Genomic DNA, 6923 nt, shown 5'->3' with positions numbered 1-6923 from the left:
TCTTTAGATCTAAGTGAGTGGATTTGACTTTCAAGCATATTTCAATAGATTTCGACAAGTTTCTCAAGGGTAGTTCAATGATCAATGCTAAAGGAGGATGCGTGAAGGCGTTCAACGTCATCTTGTCAATCTTGGAATCCTCTCACCCTCAACCTTGGCAGGCCTATTGGATGGAGTTAGTTTAAGAATTCTTTCAATGCTTATCTATTCTTTGGTCTTATGGCTCTCTTGCTTTAAAGCTTTATTTTATGACCCATAAGAACCTAATTCAAGGGGAATTATATGTTTAGTGCTATTGATTATTGTTTATGAATCTTGATTGATAATTCAATAAATCTTTCTAGTTTTCTTTGTGAATCATTGCATGTTTGCTTGAATGATATACTTGTTAATGTGGATGAGGAAGATATGCCCCCACATTAGGAGACCTATGCTCTGTTAAATCTATGCATGCTCTAAGAAGTTAGGATTTCTAGATCTCTGGAATAGGGATTGATTGCACTTTAGGCTTAGCATTTGATTTGTCCCTTCTATAGGAATTCTCGTACTTAAGGCAAACATAGGAGGCTAGTGTAGGAAGAGATTTTACCTTTAGTTCCAAGTGATTTAGACCTAGTTGCAAAGAGATTGGGACTAGTAGGCCATTGAATTTCCAAGGTCTAATACTAGAATATGATTGTCATACTCAACACCAATCATATGTAATGATCAAGATAACTATCATACATCCACCCAACTCTTCCCAATTGTGCTTAACAATTCTCCAAGTATATTGTGTAATAAATTGTAGAAATAGGATTAAAGAAAGTAATATGAGCCTCTCACTGTTCCTGGGGAAGTACAACCCTCGTGCTCACCCATGAAGTATTACTTGATGACCAGTACACTTGCAATATTCACGGACTTAATTGTAATATTATTTGCACATTTGCATAGTTATTCTAACACACCTCAAAGATGTCCTTTAAAAGGTGCAACCACCGCCTCGAAAGACAATGTTGTTCTTCTTCGCAGCAGCGTCATTTGTTAGATCTGCACAAGGTATAACTTTTCTCTGCATACCATCAATGAGTGTCCATGTAATGTAATGGAGCCGTAGGAATGGGACATCCGACCAAGGTATGTCCAACTCTTCTCTGTTCAGCAGTTGCTTTATATAGCACACCCAAAATATCGGATAGTCAATGGTCCCATATTCTTGTTGGGGGCAATTCTGCACATGCTCCAGTAGAAGGTGTTTAAATTTGTTATAGCATGTGTTAATCTCGATGCACAGTTTAAAGTGATCCCACTGAAAAGCTACAAACATTTCTTAGTAGTGACTTAATAAAAGAGAAATCAAGGTTTGAAATTATTCTAGAGTCACTTAGAATGGCTATGGTGTCAATGTCATAAATTTCTGACATGAGGGATGAATAGTGCATATAGTTTTCAATTTGAATGTCCAGGACGAGTAAATGGTAATAACCGTGGAGGATGATTGGCGTAAGCATAAGTTCATTCGACTTGTGCTAATATATCACATCCTTCATCATGTATACTACCTGATCCACACCAAATAGTAGTCTTTGCATAGCAAACACCAGGGGAACAGTGATAACAACAAGCTTCTTGAAAGCCAAGGGATCTGATAGTAATTCTTTGTGGATCATGAGGATGAGGGTCTCGACAACATCATCGGGGACATGTTATTGTCCTTCTAGGAGGATGTAGAGTCTATCATGGGAAGAAACATGTTTCGGGCTTCTTCTGAACCTTATGGTAGACCTGACCCTCAGCTGGACCCTTAAATGGTTTTAGCGTAAATGCCTTGACTTTCGATTTATCCTTCCTTAAAATGCTGAGAGATTCGAGTAGTATGTAAACTGTGCATAATGCTTTCGCTTCTAACATGTTAGTTGAGTGGCGTTCTGTTTATATAGGGTTTTTCTTCTGCAGGGCTTGCTTTACTGTGACCTTCTTCTGTGGAGGGGCCTTCTTTGTTGGAGCTCTTTTCGGTGCTACTTTCTTTAGTGGGGCTCTCTTAAGTGGAGCCCTCTTTAGTGGTGTCTTCTTCACTAGGGCTCACTTTGGTGGAGGTCTCTTCAAAGAAAGCTCTTTGGGACTAGCTTGACTTGTGTTAGTGCAGCCGTACGTCACGTAACATGCTTGAGGAGAGTCTCTTCAGCTATTTTCTGAATAGGGTAGGGCACTCAGCCTCAGGAACAGAAAATTCAATGGGAGGAAGGGTAGGAGTAGAAATTTCATCTTGAAGGGCCTTGGGAGTAGGAATGCCATCGGTGAGGACCGAAGTGTCATCGGCGGGAACCTGTACTGCAACTTTTTGTTTGGGTGGGATACTTGTTGTCGATGGAATTTCCTCATTGCCAAACATCTTCGCACCGTGCTCACAAGGGCGGCCTCTCTAATACCACACTACCCATTTGAACCTCATACCTGAACTAGGAGAATGGCCTGAAGAGGAGGATGACTGATTTCTATTAGATCCACACGGATGTAAGAATCTAGAGGTGTTGACCTTGAGTCCCCCTCAATCACCTTGCATCTCTGGCGTCACGCTTTTCTATATGAGCTCTTAGTTCACGAAACTCAATTAGTACTAGCTGCAATAACAACTGCATGTCTTCATCCCATGTGGGACATCTTCTGGCTCTCAAGCAATGACCTACGTTGGCTGATTTTTTGATGGTTGATTGGGGGAGGGAAGGAATGATCCCGACCTCACTTCCTTGCCAGCTCAACACTTGGTTTTTTCCCAGACTCAATGGGGACATTATTTTTTTCAAATGGCATGCTGGGTTGGGTTGGTACTTAGGTCCTCTTTTTTGTATCGTCCCTTTTAGATGATCTCTCAAAGGTTTGCTTTAATGTTTGTTTCTTGACATTGTCAACTAATGCATTCTCTTCATCATTAGCTAGCACAAGTTCAAAGAACTGTCAATCAAACTCACAACAATTACAATGTCGTTAGCATATCTAATGAGTGCATTTTATATACAAGTTTTCCTACCCTAAACGCATCATTTAATCAATTATCAAGCATACTTTTGTGCAATTAAGGTGCTATTCTGGGAATTTCTATTGTTTGTATAGGATTAGGGCCTCGACGTAACTTGGAGTGAAATCAGGAATAAAACAAGTAAAATACTTTGCAAGTGCTAAGTTTTAAAGTTGGATACGGGTGGAGCACAATCATGCCCTTCCACTGATTATCCCAGCCTGGAGCATGTTTTAGCAAAAATCCATGTAGGAGGGTGCTCTCAAACTCAACATGGTCTCATCATGATCGTGTCCTTGCTACTGAAAGTCCTAGTCTAATGATAATTTTATCCAAGTGAGAGAGACACGCGTTGGGTGTCCTTGACACGATCGTGTTCTACCACAGCATGGTCGAAACACGATCCTGTCCTCCTACTGAATCTCCCACGCGAGCACTTGACCATTTCATTCAGAATTTCCCCCGACAAGACATGGTCCAAGCACGATCATGCTCTGACCATGTCAAGCCCGAGATCTGCCTTTTTAACTCCAGTTAATAGGGTTTCACTACTATCTATGTTCAGGGATCTTCTTCTCCACCGAGCGGATATTGATGAGAGCGAAGGTCAAGCTTCATCACACTTTCTAAGGCAATTACAGGCAAGTTGGAGGCACTAGGGAAGTGGGACTAGCATACAGAGTTCAACATTGGAAGCGAATCTTGAAAAGAAGAGAGTCATGTCTTCTTTCTTTAGATCTATTGTTGTTTTCTCCATGTTGTACCCATCCATAAGGGGCTAATCAGCCATGGTGCCCAAAAATGTGAACTATGGCACCTTTTATGCTATGAATACTTGCATTCTTTTGATTTATAGAGTTTTTTTAGTTCTTGTGTTAAATCTTTTGTTTGCAAAACTTAATGTGTTTGATTTGTGTAGTTGCTTAGGTAAAACTCGATGGTGGATTGCCATAGTTGTTATTACCCTAGGTAACGGCAAAACTCGGTGTGCATGAACCCATAGTTATCTTTGGAAAACTTGGCGTAGTTGAGAACCATAGTTGCAACATTGCTTAAGAGCACACCAGATCCATAAAATGAATTGGGTAAACCAAGAGAGTGAGTGAGAATTTCTAAGTACATAGGAATCATCCTAGGGTACTATTCCCTTGTTGTTGACACTCGAACCAAACTGCCTATTACCTTCATTAGTTCTTTTCTTTCTCCTTTTTATGATTTCATTTCTTATTGTTAATCTAATCTTCAACTTAAAGTAAATCAGAGATCAATGATAAGTCACTACTTTTGAGTCGAGTCCCTATAGTTCGACAACCCTACCCCTCACGGGGTACCATTGTATTACTTGTGTGTGACCTATGCACTTGCAAAGAATACATCAAGTTTTTGGCGCCGTTGTCGGGGATTGGTAACTTTTAGGAAAGCTTGAAATCTGGTGTTCTAGCCTTTACTTGTGTGTAGTATTTTAGTTTTCCTTTTTGTATATTTCCTTTGAACTTTTCTCACCCATACTAACTTTCTTGTATATACTCTTACTGACACAGCTGACTACGATGGAGGAACTTTTAGATGTCTTGAAGAGTTATCTGAGTACACTAGATCATATTGAATACAATGATTACCCTATTAAATAGTGAGATTTGTCTAATTTGATTTCGGATTTATGTGATCAAACAACACAGTGGAGTGAGTTTGTTAGTGTTGAGATAAATAATCACCAAGCTGATCAAGAAAAAGAATGGGATATAAATCAGTATTTTTGTCTACATCAGTTGATGATAGGAAAGATCCACAGACTACAGAGATCATGGATTGCAGATCCAGTAAATAAGAGGGCTTTCCAATAGATAATTGTGAAGGGGATGTATTTGCTATAGCTACAAGTTTGGAAGTGGGGGATATGGAAAATGTAATTACCGAACCGACGACGCCAATTTTTGTAAGGAAGGAGTTCAAGGAGTTACCTGCTCACTTGGAATATGCATTCCTAGATGATAATCCATGCATGCCCGTCATCATTTTCGTCCACACTTGATGCATCTCAAAAGAAAAGATTAGTGGAAACATTACAAGAGCACAGAAAAACTATTGTGTGGAGTATCACTGACATAAAGGGATCAATCCCTCCTTCTGCACACATAAAATCTTGATGGAGGATAATGTTAGACCCAAGGTGTAACCTCAGCGGAGATTGAATCCGAACATGATGGATGTGGTGAGAAAAGAAGTGAAAAAACTCTTAGATATCGGAATAATTTATCCAATCTCAGATGGTCCTTGGGTGAATCCTATCTAGGTTATGCCAAAGAAAGGAGGAATAACAGTGGTCTCAAACGACCACAATGAATTGATACCCACTCACACAGACACTGGTTGGCGTGTTTGTATAGACTATCGAAAGTTGAATGATGCTACCTGTTAAGATCATTTTCCTTTATCCTTCATTGATCAGATGTTAGAATGGTTGGCTAGTCACCAATATTATTGTTTCCTTAGTGGGATGCCCGGATGTCTTCAAATTCCAGTCGCTCCTGAAGATTAAGAGAAAACCATGTTCACCTGTCCATATGGTACTTTTGCTTACAGAAGAATGCCATTCAGCTTGTGCAATGCCCCTGCTACCTTTCAAAGGTGTATGATGTCAATTTTTGATGAATTCATTGAGCACTTCATGGAAGTATTTATGGATGACTTTTGAGTCTTCAAGGATTCTGTTTTGATGGTTGCCTAGAAAACTTAAATCAAGTCTTGCGAGATGCGAAGGGATGAATTTAGTACCAAACTGGGAGAAATGCCATTTCATGGTGAAAGAATAAATTGTTTTGGGCCACAAAATTTCTTGCGAGGGGATTGAGCTGGAAAGGGCCAAACTCGATGCAATCAAGAAACTTCCTCCACCTAAATCTAGAAAATGATATTCAGAGTTTTCTTGGCCATGTGGGATTTTATAGAAGATTTATTTAGGACATCTCAATGATATCAAAACCATTGAAGCAACTTTTAGAGAAGGATACATTGTTTAACTTTGATCAAGAATGTTTGACGCCGTTCCAGACCCAAAAGTAGAAATAGATCAAAGCACCAATTGTGAAGACTCCTGATTGGAGCCACCCTTTCAAACTCATGTGTGATGTAAGTGATTGGCCAGTGGGAGCAGTATTGGGATAGTGATACAATAAGCAATTCCATCCAATTTACTATACAAGCAAATAATTAGCACTAGAACAAGGAAATTGCACCACCACAAAAAAGGAGTTGCTCATTGATTGTTTATGCCTTTGACAAGTTCAGGTCATACCTGGTGCTTTCTAAGGTCACAGTGTATAATGATCACGTAGCAATCAAATACCTTCTCACCAAAATTGATGTGAAACCCAGACTGATCAGATGGATACTTTTATTGCAAGAGTTTGACTTGGAAATTTGGGACAAGAAAGGTTCAGAGAATGTGGTGGCGGACCACCTATCACGCCTGCCATATACCAAGAATGATGATGGTCAACACAAAATATATCAAGGATGTCTTCCCAGATGAATATCTTTATGCAATCCAACCACAATCTACCTATGACTCTAGCCACCCCTAGTTTGCTGATCTTGCAAATTACTTGGCAGGATAATTTATTCTGTCACACTATTCTGTTTTTAAAAAAAGTTGTTATCTGATGCCAATCATTAATTGTGGGAAGACCCTTTCCTATACAATCTTTGTGCTGATCTAGTAATGGGACATTATGTATCACATGCTTAAGGATGGGGCAATTTCACAACACTGCCATGCTGGGCCAGTTGGGGGTCACTTTAGAGCAAATCGTACAACTAAGAAAGTGCTTAAAGCGGGGTTTTTATGGCCATCACTTTTCACCGATGTTTGACTTTTGTCATGACTTGCTACCAATGTCAAAGGAACAGAAATTTATCCAAGTTC

This window comes from Dioscorea cayenensis, unplaced genomic scaffold (genome assembly GCF_009730915.1).
Source record: "Dioscorea cayenensis subsp. rotundata cultivar TDr96_F1 unplaced genomic scaffold, TDr96_F1_v2_PseudoChromosome.rev07_lg8_w22 25.fasta BLBR01001105.1, whole genome shotgun sequence".
Lineage (NCBI taxonomy): Eukaryota > Viridiplantae > Streptophyta > Magnoliopsida > Dioscoreales > Dioscoreaceae > Dioscorea > Dioscorea cayenensis.
The sequence above is the reverse complement of the archived record's forward strand: the minus strand, read 5'-3'. Positions refer to the sequence as shown.